At 45.5% G+C, this 25,579-nt stretch overlaps 13 non-coding genes and 4 pseudogenes across 13 annotated transcripts; all 17 read left to right on the top strand.

The window, feature by feature from the left end:
* The first annotated feature begins 37 nt into the window (after positions 1-37).
* On the top strand, positions 38-229 carry LOC141221523 (U2 spliceosomal RNA). The gene has a single exon (XR_012289553.1). It is a non-coding gene; the product is annotated as a U2 spliceosomal RNA (small nuclear RNA).
* Positions 230-1,344: 1,115 nt separating this feature from the next.
* LOC141221270 (U2 spliceosomal RNA) lies at positions 1,345-1,535 on the top strand. Its single transcript, XR_012289309.1, has one exon. It is a non-coding gene; the product is annotated as a U2 spliceosomal RNA (small nuclear RNA).
* Positions 1,536-7,655: 6,120 nt separating this feature from the next.
* LOC141221578 (U2 spliceosomal RNA) lies at positions 7,656-7,843 on the top strand. Its single transcript, XR_012289601.1, has one exon. It is a non-coding gene; the product is annotated as a U2 spliceosomal RNA (small nuclear RNA).
* Positions 7,844-8,961: 1,118 nt separating this feature from the next.
* On the top strand, positions 8,962-9,152 carry LOC141221273 (U2 spliceosomal RNA). Its single transcript, XR_012289311.1, has one exon. It is a non-coding gene; the product is annotated as a U2 spliceosomal RNA (small nuclear RNA).
* A 1,118-nt stretch (positions 9,153-10,270) lies between these two features.
* On the top strand, positions 10,271-10,461 carry LOC141221274 (U2 spliceosomal RNA). Its single transcript, XR_012289312.1, has one exon. It is a non-coding gene; the product is annotated as a U2 spliceosomal RNA (small nuclear RNA).
* Positions 10,462-11,573: 1,112 nt separating this feature from the next.
* On the top strand, positions 11,574-11,764 carry LOC141221275 (U2 spliceosomal RNA). Its single transcript, XR_012289313.1, has one exon. It is a non-coding gene; the product is annotated as a U2 spliceosomal RNA (small nuclear RNA).
* Positions 11,765-12,879: 1,115 nt separating this feature from the next.
* On the top strand, positions 12,880-13,070 carry LOC141221276 (U2 spliceosomal RNA). Its single transcript, XR_012289314.1, has one exon. It is a non-coding gene; the product is annotated as a U2 spliceosomal RNA (small nuclear RNA).
* Positions 13,071-14,185: 1,115 nt separating this feature from the next.
* Positions 14,186-14,376, top strand: LOC141221277 (U2 spliceosomal RNA). The gene has a single exon (XR_012289315.1). It is a non-coding gene; the product is annotated as a U2 spliceosomal RNA (small nuclear RNA).
* A 1,115-nt stretch (positions 14,377-15,491) lies between these two features.
* On the top strand, positions 15,492-15,682 carry LOC141221279 (U2 spliceosomal RNA). Its single transcript, XR_012289317.1, has one exon. It is a non-coding gene; the product is annotated as a U2 spliceosomal RNA (small nuclear RNA).
* Positions 15,683-16,797: 1,115 nt separating this feature from the next.
* LOC141221621 (U2 spliceosomal RNA) lies at positions 16,798-16,913 on the top strand (annotated as a pseudogene).
* A 524-nt stretch (positions 16,914-17,437) lies between these two features.
* LOC141221549 (U2 spliceosomal RNA) lies at positions 17,438-17,622 on the top strand. Its single transcript, XR_012289576.1, has one exon. It is a non-coding gene; the product is annotated as a U2 spliceosomal RNA (small nuclear RNA).
* A 1,115-nt stretch (positions 17,623-18,737) lies between these two features.
* Positions 18,738-18,829, top strand: LOC141221640 (U2 spliceosomal RNA; annotated as a pseudogene).
* A 792-nt stretch (positions 18,830-19,621) lies between these two features.
* On the top strand, positions 19,622-19,806 carry LOC141221577 (U2 spliceosomal RNA). The gene has a single exon (XR_012289600.1). It is a non-coding gene; the product is annotated as a U2 spliceosomal RNA (small nuclear RNA).
* A 1,115-nt stretch (positions 19,807-20,921) lies between these two features.
* On the top strand, positions 20,922-21,112 carry LOC141221280 (U2 spliceosomal RNA). The gene has a single exon (XR_012289318.1). It is a non-coding gene; the product is annotated as a U2 spliceosomal RNA (small nuclear RNA).
* Positions 21,113-22,227: 1,115 nt separating this feature from the next.
* On the top strand, positions 22,228-22,343 carry LOC141221619 (U2 spliceosomal RNA; annotated as a pseudogene).
* A 524-nt stretch (positions 22,344-22,867) lies between these two features.
* On the top strand, positions 22,868-23,048 carry LOC141221546 (U2 spliceosomal RNA; annotated as a pseudogene).
* A 1,115-nt stretch (positions 23,049-24,163) lies between these two features.
* Positions 24,164-24,354, top strand: LOC141221500 (U2 spliceosomal RNA). Its single transcript, XR_012289531.1, has one exon. It is a non-coding gene; the product is annotated as a U2 spliceosomal RNA (small nuclear RNA).
* Positions 24,355-25,579: the final 1,225 nt, after the last annotated feature.

Here is a 25,579-nt window from a genome sequence, read left to right on the forward strand (position 1 = left end):
ATCCTTGGGTGGCTCCGTAGTTTGAAACCAATTCTGGTTATCGCTCTCGGCCTTTTGGCTAAGATCAAGTGTAGTATCTGTTCTTATCAGTTTAATATCTGATACGTCCCCTATCTGGGGACCATATATTAAATGGATTTTTAGAACAGGGAGATGGAAAAAGAGCTTGCTCTGTCCACTCCACGCATTGACCTGGTATTGCAGTATCTCCAGGACCGGTGCACCCCTTCTTTAATGCAGTTTCTAAAATCAGAAAGAATTGAATTCAATGTTTTTTGTTCATTTTGCTTGTTTGTCGGATTTTGGGATGGACTCTTTGGCTTTGCTTTTCTTCTCCTCATTGGATTTTTCATGTTCAAAGTTGCAGAAGCCAGATTACAAGCTCATTTTGGTTCAACTTCAGCAACTGTGCATTGCATTGCCATGTAATGTGATGCAATGCTATCTTTCTAGATCTCCCTTTTTACTTCCTTTTGGATAAACAGACATATTAGGCAAGCATTTTGGAGCTTTCACCTAAATAACTACAGGTGGTGAGATAAGCTGCACAATATAATTGACCTTTCAGTATATTGTTGCACACACACCATCTATTTAGCAAATGCCCTTGTTATCAACAGCAGCCTTTTAAACTCACCTGAGCTAACAGGTATGTGCGCTGGTTACTCTGCTGCGCTTAAAATTTCTTTTTTGGTTTGCTACAATGCCTTTTCTGAAACGTTGTCTCCTTCTGCTGGAACACTGACTTCTTTCATTTAATGCCTGCAGACTATAAAAGAGAACCCAACCCAAAAAGTTTGGTTGATTAGTCTGTGGCATTCTGTTAAACTGTTGCTTATGGCGGTCTCTGTGAGCTTCTCAGCGACATTCAGCCAGCCAGGTATCCTGCCTGCAGTAGATGGAATGTGGCAATGGAACGCTGGCTGCGCGTGTCATAATAGGCTCTGAGCCTTTATATACCTGTGCACAGCAGCAGCCACCTTCAGTCTGCTGCTGGACAGCCAGCAGCAGCAGCAGCAGGAGAGGTATGTAATCAGGAGCCCTCCTGCTAAGGGTAGACAGCTGCTCGTTCCACCCCACCCCCCGCCTTAATTGGTTCTCCTCCCTTCCAACGGTGTTGAGGCGGGTGGGAACAGCAGGGGGTGAAGGTGCTGTGTTTAAAGAGGTGGAGTTATGCAGATCTAAAACGCGTGGATTGCAGCAGCAGCAAGCCGAAAAGTGCAGGCATGTAAGGGATCTAGAGGTTGACAACATGTCTTCTTAACGGGAGTCCAGGAGCTCATCTCCACAAATGGACTTTTCAGGATCCTTGGGTGGCTCCGTAGTTTGAAACCAATTCTGGTTATCGCTTCTCGGCCTTTTGGCTAAGATCAAGTGTAGTATCTGTTCTTATCAGTTTAATATCTGATACGTCCCCTATCTGGGGACCATATATTAAATGGATTTTTAGAACAGGGAGATGGAAAAAGAGCTTGCTCTGTCCACTCCACGCATTGACCTGGTATTGCAGTATCTCCAGGACCGGTGCACCCCTTCTTTAATGCAGTTTCTAAAATCAGAAAGAATTGAATTCAATGTTTTTTGTTCATTTTGCTTGTTTGTCGGATTTTGGGATGGACTCTTTGGCTTTGCTTTTCTTCTCCTCATTGGATTTTTCATGTTCAAAGTTGCAGAAGCCAGATTACAAGCTCATTTTGGTTCAACTTCAGCAACTGTGCATTGCATTGCCATGTAATGTGATGCAATGCTATCTTTCTAGCTCTCCCTTTTTACTTCCTTTTGGATAAACAGACATATTAGGCAAGCATTTTGGAGCTTTCACCTAAATAACTACAGGTGGTGAGATAAGCTGCACAATATAATTGACCTTTCAGTATATTGTTGCACACACACCATCTATTTAGCAAATGCCCTTGTTATCAACAGCAGCCTTTTAAACTCACCTGAGCTAACAGGTATGTGCGCTGGTTACTCTGCTGCGCTTAAAATTTCTTTTTTGGTTTGCTACAATGCCTTTTCTGAAACGTTGTCTCCTTCTGCTGGAACACTGACTTCTTTCATTTAATGCCTGCAGACTATAAAAGAGAACCCAACCCAAAAAGTTTGGTTGATTAGTCTGTGGCATTCTGTTAAACTGTTGCTTATGGCGGTCTCTGTGAGCTTCTCAGCGACATTCAGCCAGCCAGGTATCCTGCCTGCAGTAGATGGAATGTGGCAATGGAACGCTGGCTGCGCGTGTCATAATAGGCTCTGAGCCTTTATATACCTGTGCACAGCAGCAGCCACCTTCAGTCTGCTGCTGGACAGCCAGCAGCAGCAGCAGCAGGAGAGGTATGTAATCAGGAGCCCTCCTGCTAAGGGTAGACAGCTGCTCGTTCCACCCCACCCCCCGCCTTAATTGGTTCTCCTCCCTTCCAACGGTGTTGAGGCGGGTGGGAACAGCAGGGGGTGAAGGTGCTGTGTTTAAAGAGGTGGAGTTATGCAGATCTAAAACGCGTGGATTGCAGCAGCAGCAAGCCGAAAAGTGCAGGCATGTAAGGGATCTAGTGGTTGACAACATGTCTTCTTAACGGGAGTCCAGGAGCTCATCTCCACAAATGGACTTTTCAGGATCCTTGGGTGGCTCCGTAGTTTGAAACCAATTCTGGTTATCGCTTCTCGGCCTTTTGGCTCAGACCTAGTGTTTGGACAAGAGGTTCCTTGTGTACTAGCCCTCGGCCTTCCAGCATCGCCACTTCGGTGGCTTAAGCTGGATGCTGCTATAGGGGGAGAGTGAGGAGGAAACGAGAAGGCGATTCCTGAAGCGACCATGGGTGTCAAGCTTCGCTTTGCTGGGACCGGGGATCCCCGGGTCAAGAATGCTTTCCGTATCGAGGTCTCTGAGGAGAAGAAGGACCATTTCTCGTTGTCATACCTGGTCAACGCCATTTTCTATGAAATCCTGAAGATCCAGAAGTCGGAGATCATCTGTTTGCAGGAGTTCAGAAGGGAGCATAGGTACGTCTTGGTGCTTTCTTCTATGGCGGCTTGCCAAAACCTTTTCAAAACTCTTCAAGTCCTTTCAGAGCACCCTCAGCTGGATGGACTTATCTTCACTGTACTCTACTCTAAGGGGGATATCCCGGTGGTAGTATTCATGCACAACCCCTTTATCTCCCGGGATGATATCACTGCATTCCTGAGAAGACACTGCATTTTTGTGCAATTCTCCCATAAAATCTTAAATGGAGAAGGGCTGTGGACTGGGAAGTATAAATACTTTGTGAGGTTTGGGATAGACCCTCATGGTCCTGGAGGTATTCACTATCCTCCCCTGAACTTTACAATTGGAAGAGACTCTGGATATCTGTTTTTTCCCGAGGCGCCATTGTTCTGCAGGAGATGCAACATGTTCGGGCATATCCAGGATTTCTGCAAACAATTGCCAAACTGTAGAAAGTGCAACAAGTACGGTCATCTGGCGAAGGATTGTTCCAACCCGGTGGTATGTGATGCCTGCGGGGAGGAAGGACATGTGATTCGGGATTGTAAGGCTAAAGTCAAGCCTAGGTCCTTCTCCGAAGTGACCAAAGGTAAGCCTACTGTCCCTGCTGTTACCCCACAGGTGACTACTGCAGAGATCAATGAGGAGACGGAGCCCCCTGAGGTTGAAGATCTGGTGGGTGAGGCCCAGACCCTGTTGGACCCTCCAGCCCCTGCTGGGCCAAGTATGGAGATCTCTGAGTTGGATGTGGACCTCCCTCATCAGTCCGAAATATGTGGTGAGGGTGACATGGATGTGTCTCTTGCTCGAACCCCTGCATTGTCCTGGGGTGCTACAGACGAAGAGGTGGCCAGGGATGGTGGCCAAGGAGACTTTACTTCTGGGAGGTCTTTTGATGATGATGATACTCCTGAACTGGCCAATAAAAAACCCAGACGAGAGTACTCACCTGCCAGCGGAGGGTGCGACAGTCCTGCAAGTGACCGCATTTACCCGCAGGATGTCTTCTCCCCTGATGCTCCTTACCTTGGCATCCCTGAGAGCATCAACACCTTTGGGGTGCTTTCCCAGTCTGATGATAATGGATGAGTATGGTGTGATCAACATTGAGTCATGTATTTCTTTTCTTTAATTAATGTCTTGCCAATCTGGTTGGGATGTAGTGTCCCTAAATGTAAGGCAGATCAGATCTAAAATCAGAAGAACAACTGTTCTGGACTACCTGAAACATTTAGGTGCTGATGTTTTTTGCCTTCAGGAGTGTGGGATTCAGGATGCTCCTTGTGACAAAGACTGGCCTTACGGACAGCATATCTGGTCAGGGTCTAATCATAATAAAAATGATGGGGTGGGGATATTAGTTGGGAATAAAGAAATCTCTATTGATAGTTATATTGTGGGGGAGGTGGGCCGATGTTTAATTGCATTTTTGAGTTATAGAGGGTGGCGGGTCAGAATTATTAATTTATATTGCCCTACAGGGAAGGAAGAGCGGCTTGCTCTTCTTGAAAAATTAAGTTTTTTTCTTCCAGGGAAATCTCCCACTATTTTTGTTGGGGACGTTAATTGTGTCACAGAAGGAAAGTGTGACATAACAGGAAAGAAATTGTCCCATTTAATTTGTGATTTTTCCTTTTTAGATGCAGCAGTTGTTGTTCTTGGCATGCCACCACCGCCGACATACCATGCTGACCGTGGTGAGATTCATTCCAGAATTGATTTAATGTTATTTTCTAAAAATATGGTATGTTTGGATTTTTCTCAACAAAAGGTACCTTTTTCGGACCATGAATGTTTGAGAGGCGTGTTTTGTGCGAATGGTGACCAAGTGTATGGCGGTGGGGTATGGAAGTTGAATGCAAGGCTGTTAGAGGATGATGAGGTGATGAATGAGTTTAATGTAAAGTATGAAAGATGGAGAATGCGTAAGAAGGATTTTGTGTGTGTTCTTGACTGGTGGGACTGGGTGAAAGTGCAATTTAAAACTTTCTTCAAAAAGTGGGGCTATAGAAAAGCTGCCAGATATAGGAATAGGTTTAATGACCTTAATAGACGGATTGACTGGTTGAGAAAGTGTGTTGCAAGTGGTTTGGAGATGTCTGATCAACTTACTGAGGCTAAGAATGAATTGAAGCGTGTGTTGGATGAGAAAGGAAAGGAAATTATATATCGTACTAAAATTGAGCACCTGGAGAAAAATGAGAAGTGTACGAGGTTCTTTTTTAAAAAAATGAATGGTAGGAAGACTGATATGAATGAAGTTGTGAATGAAAGTGGAACCAACTGTATGGGTGAGGATGTGCTGAAAGAAGTGAATAGGTTTTATAGCAAGTTGTATGATGAGAAATGGATTGACTCTGGGCTTGTGTCATATGTTCTGAATGGTGTGGAGAAAAAACTTGATTCTGAGGAGCGTGATCTGTTGTGTGAGGATGTAGTTCTGGATGAAGTGAAGAATGTGGTGTGGAGTGCTAAAAAGAGTAAGACTCCTGGAAAAGATGGTATACCTGTAGAGTTGTATGTGAAAGCATGGGAAGCTTTGGGAACAGATTTGACTGAGGTATGTAAGTATATCTGGGTGAATGGTAGGTTGTGTGAATCAATGAAAGAAGGAGTGGTTGTGCTTGTGTATAAAAAGGGTGAGAGGAAACGTTTGGAAAACTGGAGACCAATAACACTGCTGAATTCGGATTATAAGGTCTACAGTAAGTTACTGGCAAATCGTATGCGTGAAGTGATTGGTAGTGTTGTGGAGGAGGACCAAGTATGTGCAGTGCCTGGAAGAAGTATGAGTGATAACTTGTTATTGTTGAGAGATATGATTGGGGATTGCAAGGATAGAAAGCAGAAATGTATGACTTTAGCTATTGATTTTGAGAAGGCGTTTGACAGGGTTTCGCATGTGTTTTTGTTTAAAGTACTGGAAAGAATGGGGTTTCCTAGAGAATTTGTGAATTGTGTAAAATCATTGTATGATTGTGTGTCAAGTGAGTTCTTGGTTAATGGGTGGCTGTGTGACAAAGTGAAGATTAGGTCAGGAGTAAGGCAGGGGTGTCCTATGTCCCCCGTCTTATTTGTATGTGTAATAGAACCATTGTTATGTTTGATTAGACGGGATAAAATGATGAGAGGTTTGTTGGTGCCTGGTAGTGGTGGTAAGCATGTGAAAGTGTTAGGTTATATGGATGATGTTGTGGTTGTGAGTGAAAGTATGGCTTCTTTGAGTAGAATTAAATTGCTTTTGGATTTTTTTGTTGGTGCGTCTGGTTTTAGGGTAAATTGGAATAAATGTAGTTTTAAATGTTTTGGAGATAGTAGTATTCGTATGGATGGTGTAAAGTGTGAAGTGGGTGCAATCAAGATTTTGGGCGTATTATTTAATGATGACTTAAAAGGGAATGAAAGTTGGGAAGAGTGTGGTATGCGGGTTGAACGTAAATTGAATTTTTGGCGAATGAGAGAATTGACTCTGCGTGGTAAGGTATTAATTATCAAAGCAGTGATTCTCCCTATCCTGCTTTATGTGGCGACTGTTTTTCCTTCTCCTTACAGGAAAATTAAGAGAATAGAGAAGTTGGTATTCACATTCCTGTGGTGTAGTAAGATGGAGAAGTTGAAGCGGGAGAGCCTTTTTAAGGCTTGTCAGCATGGTGGGCTGGCCTTTCCCAATATTGAAGTTTTTTTAGGTCTTAATTATATTAAGACTGTGGTTATTTTGCTGGGTAAAGGCAATAAAGGTGCTTTTATGGCTAATTATTCTGCTGGATGGATGTTGTATGGGTTATGCTGGAGGAAGAGAGATGCGAGTGTGCCTGTGGCCTTTAAGTGTCCTGTTTGGTATGAGGTGATTGAGAAATTTGTGAGAAAGCATGATTTGTTGAGTGTGGGAATGAATGATTTTAGAATGACCAAGAATGTGGTGAAAAGAATGAGTGCAAATGAGGTAGAGTGTAATATTGTTGGGCTGAGAGGGAATGAGGTTTCAGATGCATGGAAGAAGTTAGATACGTTTGGGATGTCAAACAAACAGAAGGATGTGGTGTGGATGACTTTACATAATATTTTACCTGTGAGAGAAGTGCAGAAGAAAAGAGAGTTGATAAGAACAGATGTGTGTCCGAGAGTGGGATGTGGTGGTTGTGAGACTGTGAGGCATGTTATGTGGGATTGTGAGTACGCGTACAGTGTGTGGAAGTGTGTAGGTGGATTGTGTAAGGGTTTAGCAGGCGTGAATTTTGTGGATTGGCGTGTGGCGATGTTTGGAATTGGTGCGTGTAGTCGGTCTAAAGATAGAATTTTATGGTTGATAATGGCTTGTGTGATGGAGAGTTTGTGGGATGCAAGGAACCTTGGACTTTTCAAGAGGAAATCTTTATCAGTGAATGAATGTGTTAGACTTATTCTTTCAAGACTATACCTGATATATAAGTTGGACAGCAGAGGCGGTGGTGGCACAGATGCCGAAGGGATTTGGAAATTTAAAAAGTGGCATTACCTTATCAAATACCAGTGATTTTTTTCTTTGTGATTCCTTGAAGTTTCTGCATTTGTGTTACGTAAAGGATGTTCCCTTGTGATTATATTTCGTCTTATACTACTGCTGAATAAATAGAACCATGATGATGAGAAGTTTTAAGTAGCAAATTTTGGAGAAATTCATACTGTTTGCTAAAAAACTAAACTGAATGGTTTAAAAAAAAAAAAAAATCTGTTCTTATCAGTTTAATATCTGATACGTCCCCTATCTGGGGACCATATATTAAATGGATTTTTAGAACAGGGAGATGGAAAAAGAGCTTGCTCTGTCCACTCCACGCATTGACCTGGTATTGCAGTATCTCCAGGACCGGTGCACCCCTTCTTTAATGCAGTTTCTAAAATCAGAAAGAATTGAATTCAATGTTTTTTGTTCATTTTGCTTGTTTGTCGGATTTTGGGATGGACTCTTTGGCTTTGCTTTTCTTCTCCTCATTGGATTTTTCATGTTCAAAGTTGCAGAAGCCAGATTACAAGCTCATTTTGGTTCAACTTCAGCAACTGTGCATTGCATTGCCATGTAATGTGATGCAATGCTATCTTTCTAGCTCTCCCTTTTTACTTCCTTTTGGATAAACAGACATATTAGGCAAGCATTTTGGAGCTTTCACCTAAATAACTACAGGTGGTGAGATAAGCTGCACAATATAATTGACCTTTCAGTATATTGTTGCACACACACCATCTATTTAGCAAATGCCCTTGTTATCAACAGCAGCCTTTTAAACTCACCTGAGCTAACAGGTATGTGCGCTGGTTACTCTGCTGCGCTTAAAATTTCTTTTTTGGTTTGCTACAATGCCTTTTCTGAAACGTTGTCTCCTTCTGCTGGAACACTGACTTCTTTCATTTAATGCCTGCAGACTATAAAAGAGAACCCAACCCAAAAAGTTTGGTTGATTAGTCTGTGGCATTCTGTTAAACTGTTGCTTATGGCGGTCTCTGTGAGCTTCTCAGCGACATTCAGCCAGCCAGGTATCCTGCCTGCAGTAGATGGAATGTGGCAATGGAACGCTGGCTGCGCGTGTCATAATAGGCTCTGAGCCTTTATATACCTGTGCACAGCAGCAGCCACCTTCAGTCTGCTGCTGGACAGCCAGCAGCAGCAGCAGCAGCAGGAGAGGTATGTAATCAGGAGCCCTCCTGCTAAGGGTAGACAGCTGCTCGTTCCACCCCACCCCCCGCCTTAATTGGTTCTCCTCCCTTCCAACGGTGTTGAGGCGGGTGGGAACAGCAGGGGGTGAAGGTGCTGTGTTTAAAGAGGTGGAGTTATGCAGATCTAAAACGCGTGGATTGCAGCAGCAGCAAGCCGAAAAGTGCAGGCATGTAAGGGATCTAGAGGTTGACAACATGTCTTCTTAACGGGAGTCCAGGAGCTCATCTCCACAAATGGACTTTTCAGGATCCTTGGGTGGCTCCGTAGTTTGAAACCAATTCTGGTTATCGCTTCTCGGCCTTTTGGCTAAGATCAAGTGTAGTATCTGTTCTTATCAGTTTAATATCTGATACGTCCCCTATCTGGGGACCATATATTAAATGGATTTTTAGAACAGGGAGATGGAAAAAGAGCTTGCTCTGTCCACTCCACGCATTGACCTGGTATTGCAGTATCTCCAGGACCGGTGCACCCCTTCTTTAATGCAGTTTCTAAAATCAGAAAGAATTGAATTCAATGTTTTTTGTTCATTTTGCTTGTTTGTCGGATTTTGGGATGGACTCTTTGGCTTTGCTTTTCTTCTCCTCATTGGATTTTTCATGTTCAAAGTTGCAGAAGCCAGATTACAAGCTCATTTTGGTTCAACTTCAGCAACTGTGCATTGCATTGCCATGTAATGTGATGCAATGCTATCTTTCTAGCTCTCCCTTTTTACTTCCTTTTGGATAAACAGACATATTAGGCAAGCATTTTGGAGCTTTCACCTAAATAACTACAGGTGGTGAGATAAGCTGCACAATATAATTGACCTTTCAGTATATTGTTGCACACACACCATCTATTTAGCAAATGCCCTTGTTATCAACAGCAGCCTTTTAAACTCACCTGAGCTAACAGGTATGTGCGCTGGTTACTCTGCTGCGCTTAAAATTTCTTTTTTGGTTTGCTACAATGCCTTTTCTGAAACGTTGTCTCCTTCTGCTGGAACACTGACTTCTTTCATTTAATGCCTGCAGACTATAAAAGAGAACCCAACCCAAAAAGTTTGGTTGATTAGTCTGTGGCATTCTGTTAAACTGTTGCTTATGGCGGTCTCTGTGAGCTTCTCAGCGACATTCAGCCAGCCAGGTATCCTGCCTGCAGTAGATGGAATGTGGCAATGGAACGCTGGCTGCGCGTGTCATAATAGGCTCTGAGCCTTTATATACCTGCGCACAGCAGCAGCCACCTTCAGTCTGCTGCTGGACAGCCAGCAGCAGCAGCAGCAGCAGGAGAGGTATGTAATCAGGAGCCCTCCTGCTAAGGGTAGACAGCTGCTCGTTCCACCCCACCCCCCGCCTTAATTGGTTCTCCTCCCTTCCAACGGTGTTGAGGCGGGTGGGAACAGCAGGGGGTGAAGGTGCTGTGTTTAAAGAGGTGGAGTTATGCAGATCTAAAACGCGTGGATTGCAGCAGCAGCAAGCCGAAAAGTGCAGGCATGTAAGGGATCTAGAGGTTGACAACATGTCTTCTTAACGGGAGTCCAGGAGCTCATCTCCACAAATGGACTTTTCAGGATCCTTGGGTGGCTCCGTAGTTTGAAACCAATTCTGGTTATCGCTTCTCGGCCTTTTGGCTAAGATCAAGTGTAGTATCTGTTCTTATCAGTTTAATATCTGATACGTCCCCTATCTGGGGACCATATATTAAATGGATTTTTAGAACAGGGAGATGGAAAAAGAGCTTGCTCTGTCCACTCCACGCATTGACCTGGTATTGCAGTATCTCCAGGACCGGTGCACCCCTTCTTTAATGCAGTTTCTAAAATCAGAAAGAATTGAATTCAATGTTTTTTGTTCATTTTGCTTGTTTGTCGGATTTTGGGATGGACTCTTTGGCTTTGCTTTTCTTCTCCTCATTGGATTTTTCATGTTCAAAGTTGCAGAAGCCAGATTACAAGCTCATTTTGGTTCAACTTCAGCAACTGTGCATTGCATTGCCATGTAATGTGATGCAATGCTATCTTTCTAGCTCTCCCTTTTTACTTCCTTTTGGATAAACAGACATATTAGGCAAGCATTTTGGAGCTTTCACCTAAATAACTACAGGTGGTGAGATAAGCTGCACAATATAATTGACCTTTCAGTATATTGTTGCACACACACCATCTATTTAGCAAATGCCCTTGTTATCAACAGCAGCCTTTTAAACTCACCTGAGCTAACAGGTATGTGCGCTGGTTACTCTGCTGCGCTTAAAATTTCTTTTTTGGTTTGCTACAATGCCTTTTCTGAAACGTTGTCTCCTTCTGCTGGAACACTGACTTCTTTCATTTAATGCCTGCAGACTATAAAAGAGAACCCAACCCAAAAAGTTTGGTTGATTAGTCTGTGGCATTCTGTTAAACTGTTGCTTATGGCGGTCTCTGTGAGCTTCTCAGCGACATTCAGCCAGCCAGGTATCCTGCCTGCAGTAGATGGAATGTGGCAATGGAACGCTGGCTGCGCGTGTCATAATAGGCTCTGAGCCTTTATATACCTGTGCACAGCAGCAGCCACCTTCAGTCTGCTGCTGGACAGCCAGCAGCAGCAGCAGGAGAGGTATGTAATCAGGAGCCCTCCTGCTAAGGGTAGACAGCTGCTCGTTCCACCCCACCCCCCGCCTTAATTGGTTCTCCTCCCTTCCAACGGTGTTGAGGCGGGTGGGAACAGCAGGGGGTGAAGGTGCTGTGTTTAAAGAGGTGGAGTTATGCAGATCTAAAACGCGTGGATTGCAGCAGCAGCAAGCCGAAAAGTGCAGGCATGTAAGGGATCTAGAGGTTGACAACATGTCTTCTTAACGGGAGTCCAGGAGCTCATCTCCACAAATGGACTTTTCAGGATCCTTGGGTGGCTCCGTAGTTTGAAACCAATTCTGGTTATCGCTTCTCGGCCTTTTGGCTAAGATCAAGTGTAGTATCTGTTCTTATCAGTTTAATATCTGATACGTCCCCTATCTGGGGACCATATATTAAATGGATTTTTAGAACAGGGAGATGGAAAAAGAGCTTGCTCTGTCCACTCCACGCATTGACCTGGTATTGCAGTATCTCCAGGACCGGTGCACCCCTTCTTTAATGCAGTTTCTAAAATCAGAAAGAATTGAATTCAATGTTTTTTGTTCATTTTGCTTGTTTGTCGGATTTTGGGATGGACTCTTTGGCTTTGCTTTTCTTCTCCTCATTGGATTTTTCATGTTCAAAGTTGCAGAAGCCAGATTACAAGCTCATTTTGGTTCAACTTCAGCAACTGTGCATTGCATTGCCATGTAATGTGATGCAATGCTATCTTTCTAGCTCTCCCTTTTTACTTCCTTTTGGATAAACAGACATATTAGGCAAGCATTTTGGAGCTTTCACCTAAATAACTACAGGTGGTGAGATAAGCTGCACAATATAATTGACCTTTCAGTATATTGTTGCACACACACCATCTATTTAGCAAATGCCCTTGTTATCAACAGCAGCCTTTTAAACTCACCTGAGCTAACAGGTATGTGCGCTGGTTACTCTGCTGCGCTTAAAATTTCTTTTTTGGTTTGCTACAATGCCTTTTCTGAAACGTTGTCTCCTTCTGCTGGAACACTGACTTCTTTCATTTAATGCCTGCAGACTATAAAAGAGAACCCAACCCAAAAAGTTTGGTTGATTAGTCTGTGGCATTCTGTTAAACTGTTGCTTATGGCGGTCTCTGTGAGCTTCTCAGCGACATTCAGCCAGCCAGGTATCCTGCCTGCAGTAGATGGAATGTGGCAATGGAACGCTGGCTGCGCGTGTCATAATAGGCTCTGAGCCTTTATATACCTGTGCACAGCAGCAGCCACCTTCAGTCTGCTGCTGGACAGCCAGCAGCAGCAGCAGCAGGAGAGGTATGTAATCAGGAGCCCTCCTGCTAAGGGTAGACAGCTGCTCGTTCCACCCCACCCCCCGCCTTAATTGGTTCTCCTCCCTTCCAACGGTGTTGAGGCGGGTGGGAACAGCAGGGGGTGAAGGTGCTGTGTTTAAAGAGGTGGAGTTATGCAGATCTAAAACGCGTGGATTGCAGCAGCAGCAAGCCGAAAAGTGCAGGCATGTAAGGGATCTAGAGGTTGACAACATGTCTTCTTAACGGGAGTCCAGGAGCTCATCTCCACAAATGGACTTTTCAGGATCCTTGGGTGGCTCCGTAGTTTGAAACCAATTCTGGTTATCGCTTCTCGGCCTTTTGGCTAAGATCAAGTGTAGTATCTGTTCTTATCAGTTTAATATCTGATACGTCCCCTATCTGGGGACCATATATTAAATGGATTTTTAGAACAGGGAGATGGAAAAAGAGCTTGCTCTGTCCACTCCACGCATTGACCTGGTATTGCAGTATCTCCAGGACCGGTGCACCCCTTCTTTAATGCAGTTTCTAAAATCAGAAAGAATTGAATTCAATGTTTTTTGTTCATTTTGCTTGTTTGTCGGATTTTGGGATGGACTCTTTGGCTTTGCTTTTCTTCTCCTCATTGGATTTTTCATGTTCAAAGTTGCAGAAGCCAGATTACAAGCTCATTTTGGTTCAACTTCAGCAACTGTGCATTGCATTGCCATGTAATGTGATGCAATGCTATCTTTCTAGCTCTCCCTTTTTACTTCCTTTTGGATAAACAGACATATTAGGCAAGCATTTTGGAGCTTTCACCTAAATAACTACAGGTGGTGAGATAAGCTGCACAATATAATTGACCTTTCAGTATATTGTTGCACACACACCATCTATTTAGCAAATGCCCTTGTTATCAACAGCAGCCTTTTAAACTCACCTGAGCTAACAGGTATGTGCGCTGGTTACTCTGCTGCGCTTAAAATTTCTTTTTTGGTTTGCTACAATGCCTTTTCTGAAACGTTGTCTCCTTCTGCTGGAACACTGACTTCTTTCATTTAATGCCTGCAGACTATAAAAGAGAACCCAACCCAAAAAGTTTGGTTGATTAGTCTGTGGCATTCTGTTAAACTGTTGCTTATGGCGGTCACTGTGAGCTTCTCAGCGACATTCAGCCAGCCAGGTATCCTGCCTGCAGTAGATGGAATGTGGCAATGGAACGCTGGCTGCGCGTGTCATAATAGGCTCTGAGCCTTTATATACCTGTGCACAGCAGCAGCCACCTTCAGTCTGCTGCTGGACAGCCAGCAGCAGCAGCAGCAGGAGAGGTATGTAATCAGGAGCCCTCCTGCTAAGGGTAGACAGCTGCTCGTTCCACCCCACCCCCCGCCTTAATTGGTTCTCCTCCCTTCCAACGGTGTTGAGGCGGGTGGGAACAGCAGGGGGTGAAGCTGCTGTGTTTAAAGAGGTGGAGTTATGCAGATCTAAAACGCGTGGATTGCAGCAGCAGCAAGCCGAAAAGTGCAGGCATGTAAGGGATCTAGAGGTTGACAACATGTCTTCTTAACGGGAGTCCAGGAGCTCATCTCCACAAATGGACTTTTCAGGATCCTTGGGTGGCTCCGTAGTTTGAAACCAATTCTGGTTATCGCTTCTCGGCCTTTTGGCTAAGATCAAGTGTAGTATCTGTTCTTATCAGTTTAATATCTGATACGTCCCCTATCTGGGGACCATATATTAAATGGATTTTTAGAACAGGGAGATGGAAAAAGAGCTTGCTCTGTCCACTCCACGCATTGACCTGGTATTGCAGTATCTCCAGGACCGGTGCACCCCTTCTTTAATGCAGTTTCTAAAATCAGAAAGAATTGAATTCAATGTTTTTTGTTCATTTTGCTTGTTTGTCGGATTTTGGGATGGACTCTTTGGCTTTGCTTTTCTTCTCCTCATTGGATTTTTCATGTTCAAAGTTGCAGAAGCCAGATTACAAGCTCATTTTGGTTCAACTTCAGCAACTGTGCATTGCATTGCCATGTAATGTGATGCAATGCTATCTTTCTAGCTCTCCCTTTTTACTTCCTTTTGGATAAACAGACATATTAGGCAAGCATTTTGGAGCTTTCACCTAAATAACTACAGGTGGTGAGATAAGCTGCACAATATAATTGACCTTTCAGTATATTGTTGCACACACACCATCTATTTAGCAAATGCCCTTGTTATCAACAGCAGCCTTTTAAACTCACCTGAGCTAACAGGTATGTGCGCTGGTTACTCTGCTGCGCTTAAAATTTCTTTTTTGGTTTGCTACAATGCCTTTTCTGAAACGTTGTCTCCTTCTGCTGGAACACTGACTTCTTTCATTTAATGCCTGCAGACTATAAAAGAGAACCCAACCCAAAAAGTTTGGTTGATTAGTCTGTGGCATTCTGTTAAACTGTTGCTTATGGCGGTCTCTGTGAGCTTCTCAGCGACATTCAGCCAGCCAGGTATCCTGCGTGCAGTAGATGGAATGTGGCAATGGAACGCTGGCTGCGCGTGTCATAATAGGCTCTGAGCCTTTATATACCTGTGCACAGCAGCAGCCACCTTCAGTCTGCTGCTGGACAGCCAGCAGCAGCAGCAGCAGGAGAGGTATGTAATCAGGAGCCCTCCTGCTAAGGGTAGACAGCTGCTCGTTCCACCCCACCCCCCGCCTTAATTGGTTCTCCTCCCTTCCAACGGTGTTGAGGCGGGTGGGAACAGCAGGGGGTGAAGGTGCTGTGTTTAAAGAGGTGGAGTTATGCAGATCTAAAACGCGTGGATTGCAGCAGCAGCAAGCCGAAAAGTGCAGGCATGTAAGGGATCTAGAGGTTGACAACATGTCTTCTTAACGGGAGTCCAGGAGCTCATCTCCACAAATGGACTTTTCAGGATCCTTGGGTGGCTCCGTAGTTTGAAACCAATTCTGGTTATCGCTTCTCGGCCTTTTGGCTAAGATCAAGTGTAGTATCTGTTCTTATCAGTTTAATATCTGATACGTCCCCTATCTGGGGACCATATATTAAATGGATTTTTAGAACAGGGAGATGGAAAAAGAGCTTGCTCTGTCCACTCCACGCATTGACCTGGTATTGCAGTATCTCCAGGACCGGTGCACCCCTTCTTTAATGCAGTTTCTAAAATCAGAAAGAATTGAATTCAATGTTTTTTGTTCATTTTGCTTGTTTGTCGGATTTTGGGATGGACTCTTTGGCTTTGCTTTTCTTCTCCTCATTGGATTTTTCATGTTCAAAGTTGCAGAAGCCAGATTACAAGCTCATTTTGGTTCAACTTCAGCAACTGTGCATTGCATTGCCATGTAATGTGATGCAATGCTATCTTTCTAGCTCTCCCTTTTTACTTCCTTTTGGATAAACAGACATATTAGGCAAGCATTTTGGAGCTTTCACCTAAATAACTACAGGTGGTGAGATAAGCTGCACAATATAATTGACCTTTCAGTATATTGTTGCACACACACCATCTATTTAGCAAATGCCCTTGTTATCAACAGCAGCCTTTTAAACTCACCTGAGCTAACAGGTATGTGCGCTGGTTACTCTGCTGCGCTTAAAATTTCTTTTTTGGTTTGCTACAATGCCTTTTCTGAAACGTTGTCGCCTTCTGCTGGAACACTGACTTCTTTCATTTAATGCCTGCAGACTATAAAAGAGAACCCAACCCAAAAAGTTTGGTTGATTAGTCTGTGGCATTCTGTTAAACTGTTGCTTATGGCGGTCTCTGTGAGCTTCTCTACGACATTCAGCCAGCCAGGTATCCTGCCTGCAGTAGATGGAATGTGGCAATGGAACGCTGGCTGCGCGTGTCATAATAGGCTCTGAGCCTTTATATACCTGTGCACAGCAGCAGCCACCTTCAGTCTGCTGCTGGACAGCCAGCAGCAGCAGCAGCAGGAGAGGTATGTAATCAGGAGCCCTCCTGCTAAGGGTAGACAGCTGCTCGTTCCACCCCACCCCCCGCCTTAATTGGTTCTCCTCCCTTCCAACGGTGTTGAGGCGGGTGGGAACAGCAGGGGGTGAAGGTGCTGTGTTTAAAGAGGTGGAGTTATGCAGATCTAAAACGCGTGGATTGCAGCAGCAGCAAGCCGAAAAGTGCAGGCATGTAAGGGATCTAGAGGTTGACAACATGTCTTCTTAACGGGAGTCCAGGAGCTCATCTCCACAAATGGACTTTTCAGGATCCTTGGGTGGCTCCGTAGTTTGAAACCAATTCTGGTTATCGCTTCTCGGCCTTTTGGCTAAGATCAAGTGTAGTATCTTTTGAAAAGGCAGTTTTGTCCTTGGGCTGCCCTAGTAAATTGATGCATATTACACACTGGTTTGGTGCACTTGTTAGTACGCCAGGTGGCTCATAGAGTTATCTGATGGAAAACATGGCCCTCCAGGATTGAAGTCACTAGGCTGGGTAAGTGTGAGGGCTTTGGAGCAATGTGCCCCAGGAGTAGGCGCCCTGGTGGGAGTCCAAGCTTACTGGGACTGGGAACCCCAGAAAGACTTGGCTTCGTAGCACGCCGCACCTTTGCCAATCATACTTTCTGAGCAACCCCCCCTATTCCTGGCCTCCGGGCTAGGAAGGGGAATTTTTATAAACCCGGTCGGAGGTCCGGTCAGCTTTGGGCTGAGAAACCAACACAGGCTCCAGCTCCACTAGGGTGGCAGCCTAGATGGAAGCTGGGAGCACGAAAACGGCTCTTCTCCGGCTTCGGCTAGGGAGAGCATCGGAGATCCCTGACCCTCGCTGTGGCCTTCTGGCTCGGAGGGATGGGGATGGTTTATTGGGGACCCTCTCCTCCGGGAAGGGTCCACATGAATCCTCGCCTCGTGCGCTGTTTTGGTGTGACTTCGGTCACATTTTTCAGTGCCTTGGATGCAGCTTCAATCAAAAAAAAATCTGTTCTTATCAGTTTAATATCTGATACGTCCCCTATCTGGGGACCATATATTAAATGGATTTTTAGAACAGGGAGATGGAAAAAGAGCTTGCTCTGTCCACTCCACGCATTGACCTGGTATTGCAGTATCTCCAGGACCGGTGCACCCCTTCTTTAATGCAGTTTCTAAAATCAGAAAGAATTGAATTCAATGTTTTTTGTTCATTTTGCTTGTTTGTCGGATTTTGGGATGGACTCTTTGGCTTTGCTTTTCTTCTCCTCATTGGATTTTTCATGTTCAAAGTTGCAGAAGCCAGATTACAAGCTCATTTTGGTTCAACTTCAGCAACTGTGCATTGCATTGCCATGTAATGTGATGCAATGCTATCTTTCTAGCTCTCCCTTTTTACTTCCTTTTGGATAAACAGACATATTAGGCAAGCATTTTGGAGCTTTCACCTAAATAACTACAGGTGGTGAGATAAGCTGCACAATATAATTGACCTTTCAGTATATTGTTGCACACACACCATCTATTTAGCACATGCCCTTGTTATCAACAGCAGCCTTTTAAACTCACCTGAGCTAACAGGTATGTGCGCTGGTTACTCTGCTGCGCTTAAAATTTCTTTTTTGGTTTGCTACAATGCCTTTTCTGAAACGTTGTCTCCTTCTGCTGGAACACTGACTTCTTTCATTTAATGCCTGCAGACTATAAAAGAGAACCCAACCCAAAAAGTTTGGTTGATTAGTCTGTGGCATTCTGTTAAACTGTTGCTTATGGCGGTCTCTGTGAGCTTCTCAGCGACATTCAGCCAGCCAGGTATCCTGCCTGCAGTAGATGGAATGTGGCAATGGAACGCTGGCTGCGCGTGTCATAATAGGCTCTGAGCCTTTATATACCTGTGCACAGCAGCAGCCACCTTCAGTCTGCTGCTGGACAGCCAGCAGCAGCAGCAGCAGGAGAGGTATGTAATCAGGAGCCCTCCTGCTAAGGGTAGACAGCTGCTCGTTCCACCCCACCCCCCGCCTTAATTGGTTCTCCTCCCTTCCAACGGTGTTGAGGCGGGTGGGAACAGCAGGGGGTGAAGGTGCTGTGTTTAAAGAGGTGGAGTTATGCAGATCTAAAACGCGTGGATTGCAGCAGCAGCAAGCCGAAAAGTGCAGGCATGTAAGGGATCTAGAGGTTGACAACATGTCTTCTTAACGGGAGTCCAGGAGCTCATCTCCACAAATGGACTTTTCAGGATCCTTGGGTGGCTCCGTAGTTTGAAACCAATTCTGGTTATCGCTTCTCGGCCTTTTGGCTAAGATCAAGTGTAGTATCTTTCGAAAAGGCGGTTTTGGATGTTGGCCGCCCTAGTAGATTGATACATTATGCACACTGGGGTTTAGGCGCTTGTTAGTACGCCAGGTGGCTAATATAGTCATCTGGTGGAAAGCATGGCCCCCCAGGATCGACGCCATTGGGCCGGGGAAGATCGAAAGCCCGAAGTGTGAAGTGCCCCAGGAGTGGTGACCCTGGGGTGCCTTAACTCACTGGGATTGGGAACCCCACTTGAGTGTATGGCACATTTGCACTAGCACTTCAATATTTCTTTCTTCACACACCCTTATTCCGGGCCTTCTGGCCTTAGGATGGGGAATTTTTCAATTCCCGGTCGAAGGTCCGGGCAGTATTATACTGTGAAACCTTCACTATTTATTTAATTTTTTTTTGTCACTGTGTGTCCACTTTTTCACGTGTGTCCACGTCCTTACTAGGATTTTGTCGGGATGCGGTTCCCTTACGGGTTCCTCTCTTGGCAGGTCTAGGGGGGGAGTGTGTGGCCATCAGGTTCCGCTCCCCCCTGAACCCCCCTGGCTCTCCTCTTTCGGGAGGAGAGCGTTGTTGGCTCCCCTCTTCCGGGAGGGGAGCACAGTCTTTGGCTCCCAGTGCCTTGCTCGGGTGAGAACTCGGGCAGGTATTGAGGGTAAGATTGGGTCGCCTCTGGCTCCGGCTGGAGGTGGCTATTTGTCCCTGTGCCTCGCTGTGGCCTTCTGGCTCGGAGGGACGGGGAATGGTTTGGGGGACCCTTCTCCTTTTGGAGAGGGTTTCAAGAAGACCAGCATCCTAGTGCACTTTTTTTTGTGGCACTTGTCACTTTTTTAAGCGCACTCGGGTTTTGTACACGAATTCGGGCTTTCGATAAAAAAAAAAAAATCTGTTCTTATCAGTTTAATATCTGATACGTCCCCTATCTGGGGACCATATATTAAATGGATTTTTAGAACAGGGAGATGGAAAAAGAGCTTGCTCTGTCCACTCCACGCATTGACCTGGTATTGCAGTATCTCCAGGACCGGTGCACCCCTTCTTTAATGCAGTTTCTAAAATCAGAAAGAATTGAATTCAATGTTTTTTGTTCATTTTGCTTGTTTGTCGGATTTTGGGATGGACTCTTTGGCTTTGCTTTTCTTCTCCTCATTGGATTTTTCATGTTCAAAGTTGCAGAAGCCAGATTACAAGCTCATTTTGGTTCAACTTCAGCAACTGTGCATTGCATTGCCATGTAATGTGATGCAATGCTATCTTTCTAGCTCTCCCTTTTTACTTCCTTTTGGATAAACAGACATATTAGGCAAGCATTTTGGAGCTTTCACCTAAATAACTACAGGTGGTGAGATAAGCTGCACAATATAATTGACCTTTCAGTATATTGTTGCACACACACCATCTATTTAGCAAATGCCCTTGTTATCAACAGCAGCCTTTTAAACTCACCTGAGCTAACAGGTATGTGCGCTGGTTACTCTGCTGCGCTTAAAATTTCTTTTTTGGTTTGCTACAATGCCTTTTCTGAAACGTTGTCTCCTTCTGCTGGAACACTGACTTCTTTCATTTAATGCCTGCAGACTATAAAAGAGAACCCAACCCAAAAAGTTTGGTTGATTAGTCTGTGGCATTCTGTTAAACTGTTGCTTATGGCGGTCTCTGTGAGCTTCTCAGCGACATTCAGCCAGCCAGGTATCCTGCCTGCAGTAGATGGAATGTGGCAATGGAACGCTGGCTGCGCGTGTCATAATAGGTTCTGAGCCTTTATATACCTGTGCACAGCAGCAGCCACCTTCAGTCTGCTGCTGGACAGCCAGCAGCAGCAGCAGCAGGAGAGGTATGTAATCAGGAGCCCTCCTGCTAAGGGTAGACAGTTGCTCGTTCCACCCCACCCCCCGCCTTAATTGGTTCTCCTCCCTTCCAACGGTGTTGAGGCGGGTGGGAACAGCAGGGGGTGAAGGTGCTGTGTTTAAAGAGGTGGAGTTATGCAGATCTAAAACGCGTGGATTGCAGCAGCAGCAAGCCGAAAAGTGCAGGCATGTAAGGGATCTAGAGGTTGACAACATGTCTTCTTAACGGGAGTCCAGGAGCTCATCTCCACAAATGGACTTTTCAGGATCCTTGGGTGGCTCCGAAGTTTGAAACCAATTCTGGTTATCGCTTCTCGGCCTTTTGGCTAAGATCAAGTGTAGTATCTGTTCTTATCAGTTTAATATCTGATACGTCCCCTATCTGGGGACCATATATTAAATGGATTTTTAGAACAGGGAGATGGAAAAAGAGCTTGCTCTGTCCACTCCACGCATTGACCTGGTATTGCAGTATCTCCAGGACCGGTGCACCCCTTCTTTAATGCAGTTTCTAAAATCAGAAAGAATTGAATTCAATGTTTTTTGTTCATTTTGCTTGTTTGTCGGATTTTGGGATGGACTCTTTGGCTTTGCTTTTCTTCTCCTCATTGGATTTTTCATGTTCAAAGTTGCAGAAGCCAGATTACAAGCTCATTTTGGTTCAACTTCAGCAACTGTGCATTGCATTGCCATGTAATGTGATGCAATGCTATCTTTCTAGCTCTCCCTTTTTACTTCCTTTTGGATAAACAGACATATTAGGCAAGCATTTTGGAGCTTTCACCTAAATAACTACAGGTGGTGAGATAAGCTGCACAATATAATTGACCTTTCAGTATATTGTTGCACACACACCATCTATTTAGCAAATGCCCTTGTTATCAACAGCAGCCTTTTAAACTCACCTGAGCTAACAGGTATGTGCGCTGGTTACTCTGCTGCGCTTAAAATTTCTTTTTTGGTTTGCTACAATGCCTTTTCTGAAACGTTGTCTCCTTCTGCTGGAACACTGACTTCTTTCATTTAATGCCTGCAGACTATAAAAGAGAACCCAACCCAAAAAGTTTGGTTGATTAGTCTGTGGCATTCTGTTAAACTGTTGCTTATGGCGGTCTCTGTGAGCTTCTCAGCGACATTCAGCCAGCCAGGTATCCTGCCTGCAGTAGATGGAATGTGGCAATGGAACGCTGGCTGCGCGTGTCATAATAGGCTCTGAGCCTTTATATACCTGTGCACAGCAGCAGCCACCTTCAGTCTGCTGCTGGACAGCCAGCAGCAGCAGCAGCAGGAGAGGTATGTAATCAGGAGCCCTCCTGCTAAGGGTAGACAGCTGCTCGTTCCACCCCACCCCCCACCTTAATTGGTTCTCCTCCCTTCCAACGGTGTTGAGGCGGGTGGGAACAGCAGGGGGTGAAGGTGCTGTGTTTAAAGAGGTGGAGTTATGCAGATCTAAAACGCGTGGATTGCAGCAGCAGCAAGCCGAAAAGTGCAGGCATGTAAGGGATCTAGAGGTTGACAACATGTCTTCTTAACGGGAGTCCAGGAGCTCATCTCCACAAATGGACTTTTCAGGATCCTTGGGTGGCTCCGTAGTTTGAAACCAATTCTGGTTATCGCTTCTCGGCCTTTTGGCTAAGATCAAGTGTAGTATCTTTTGAAAAGGCAGTTTTGTCCTTGGGCTGCCCTAGTAAATTGATGCATATTACACACTGGTTTGGTGCACTTGTTAGTACGCCAGGTGGCTCATAGAGTTATCTGATGGAAAACATGGCCCTCCAGGATCGAAGTCACTAGGCTGGGTAAGTGTGAGGGCTTTGGAGCAATGTGCCCCAGGAGTAGGCGCCCTGGTGGGAGTCCAAGCTTACTGGGACTGGGAACCCCAGAAAGACTTGGCTTCGTAGCACGCCGCACCTTTGCCAATCATACTTTCTGAGCAACCCCCCCTATTCCTGGCCTCCGGGCTAGGAAGGGGAATTTTTATAAACCCGGTCGGAGGTCCGGTCAGCTTTGGGCTGAGAAACCAACACAGGCTCCAGCTCCACTAGGGTGGCAGCCTAGATGGAAGCTGGGAGCACGAAAACGGCTCTTCTCCGGCTTCGGCTAGGGAGAGCATCGGAGATCCCTGACCCTCGCTGTGGCCTTCTGGCTCGGAGGGATGGGGATGGTTTATTGGGGACCCACTCCTCCGAGAAGTGTCCACATGAATCCTCGCCTCGTGCGCTGTTTTGGTGTGACTTCGGTCATATTTTTCAGTGCCTTGGATGCAGCTTCAATCAAAAATCTGTTCTTATCAGTTTAATATCTGATACGTCCCCTATCTGGGGACCATATATTAAATGGATTTTTAGAACAGGGAGATGGAAAAAGAGCTTGCTCTGTCCACTCCACGCATTGACCTGGTATTGCAGTATCTCCAGGACCGGTGCACCCCTTATGTAATGCAGTTTCTAAAATCAGAAAGAATTGAATTCAATGTTTTTTGTTCATTTTGCTTGTTTGTCGGATTTTGGGATGGACTCTTTGGCTTTGCTTTTCTTCTCCTCATTGGATTTTTCATGTTCAAAGTTGCAGAAGCCAGATTACAAGCTCATTTTGGTTCAACTTCAGCAACTGTGCATTGCATTGCCATGTAATGTGATGCAATGCTATCTTTCTAGCTCTCCCTTTTTACTTCCTTTTGGATAAACAGACATATTAGGCAAGCATTTTGGAGCTTTCACCTAAATAACTACAGGTGGTGAGATAAGCTGCACAATATAATTGACCTTTCAGTATATTGTTGCACACACACCATCTATTTAGCAAATGCCCTTGTTATCAACAGCAGCCTTTTAAACTCACCTGAGCTAACAGGTATGTGCGCTGGTTACTCTGCTGCGCTTAAAATTTCTTTTTTGGTTTGCTACAATGCCTTTTCTGAAACGTTGTCTCCTTCTGCTGGAACACTGACTTCTTTCATTTAATGCCTGCAGACTATAAAAGAGAACCCAACCCAAAAAGTTTGGTTGATTAGTCTGTGGCATTCTGTTAAACTGTTGCTTATGGCGGTCTCTGTGAGCTTCTCAGCGACATTCAGCCAGCCAGGTATCCTGCCTGCAGTAGATGGAATGTGGCAATGGAACGCTGGCTGCGCGTGTCATAATAGGCTCTGAGCCTTTATATACCTGTGCACAGCAGCAGCCACCTTCAGTCTGCTGCTGGACAGCCAGCAGCAGCAGCAGCAGGAGAGGTATGTAATCAGGAGCCCTCCTGCTAAGGGTAGACAGCTGCTCGTTCCACCCCACCCCCCGCCTTAATTGGTTCTCCTCCCTTCCAACGGTGTTGAGGCGGGTGGGAACAGCAGGGGGTGAAGGTGCTGTGTTTAAAGAGGTGGAGTTATGCAGATCTAAAACGCGTGGATTGCAGCAGCAGCAAGCCGAAAAGTGCAGGCATGTAAGGGATCTAGAGGTTGACAACATGTCTTCTTAACGGGAGTCCAGGAGCTCATCTCCACAAATGGACTTTTCAGGATCCTTGGGTGGCTCCGTAGTTTGAAACCAATTCTGGTTATCGCTTCTCGGCCTTTTGGCTAAGATCAAGTGTAGTATCTGTTCTTATCAGTTTAATATCTGATACGTCCCCTATCTGGGAACCATATATTAAATGGATTTTTAGAACAGGGAGATGGAAAAAGAGCTTGCTCTGTCCACTCCACGCATTGACCTGGTATTGCAGTATCTCCAGGACCGGTGCACCCCTTCTTTAATGCAGTTTCTAAAATCAGAAAGAATTGAATTCAATGTTTTTTGTTCATTTTGCTTGTTTGTCGGATTTTGGGATGGACTCTTTGGCTTTGCTTTTCTTCTCCTCATTGGATTTTTCATGTTCAAAGTTGCAGAAGCCAGATTACAAGCTCATTTTGGTTCAACTTCAGCAACTGTGCATTGCATTGCCATGTAATGTGATGCAATGCTATTGTAGCACCCTGAGGATTCGGCTGCTACAGGGGTATTGCACCTCAACCCAGAGGTGTGATATTCCACTCCCGGGTAAGGATGGAGTGTGGAACTGAGCTCGGTAGGCTGCATGCACTACACACATCCCATTTCCGAGGAACAGGCCGACGGTACTCCCACTTAGAAATGTGCAGGTACGACCGAGTCTGTTCCTGGCTGGAGTGGGAGGGGGGTGGTACATCCCAAGTAGTGTAGGGGCAGATAGGGGGAGCAGCCTGGGTAAAGTTAGGAGCTCATTGGGTGCTGGTCACCTGAGCTCACACATAGAGGGATATATAAGGTGGGCACCAACTAGAAACAGGGTCAGACGCAGAGAGTCAGATGCAGAGAGGATCAGCTGCAGAAAACAAGTTAGGAGAGGAGAGAAGAAAGACCAAGACCCAGAGTGAGAGAGGAGAAAAGAGAAAGACCCAGAGCACAGAAGAGAAGGGACCCAAGAACCCAAATCAGAGCACCGGGTGAGGAGTCAGCATCAGGGTACCGGAACCCAAGCTGGTGGGGGTAAAAACAATCCCCAGCCAGAGACCGGAGACCGTGGGCAGTGTCTGTCACGGTCACCCACCACATTCACCCTGAAGGCACACCACATGAAGGGTCAGGGAACCCAGGGCCAAGGGTGTCCCAACAGAAGGCCCGAGGGAGCTGGACCTAGGTGAATCACTGGTGGGGACGGCTGAAGAAAGGACAGAGGGAGAGCTCAGGGCCACGCTCCGGACTTGTTTGGGGGTTGGCTGGATCCAGGACCTGGTGGACGCAGCACGGCTCGGGTGGTCACTAGCAGCTGGAGTGACCAGTACAACATCTGCAGTAAGTAAACACCCTTAACTGCACAACCCGACTCTGTCTTTACTGCCGTCTGCACTACACCACCACAACCCCCATCCTCTGCGCCTGTCCCCTCTGAGGCTATACCCCTCCCGTTGGGGGTTATCTCACCAAGCTGCGCACCCACCATCAGCCTCAGCGGAC

Source organism: Phyllobates terribilis, unplaced genomic scaffold (assembly GCF_046119375.1).
Source record: "Phyllobates terribilis strain yellow unplaced genomic scaffold, ASM4611937v1 Scaffold_325__1_contigs__length_2139453, whole genome shotgun sequence".
NCBI classification, from domain to species: domain Eukaryota; kingdom Metazoa; phylum Chordata; class Amphibia; order Anura; family Dendrobatidae; genus Phyllobates; species Phyllobates terribilis.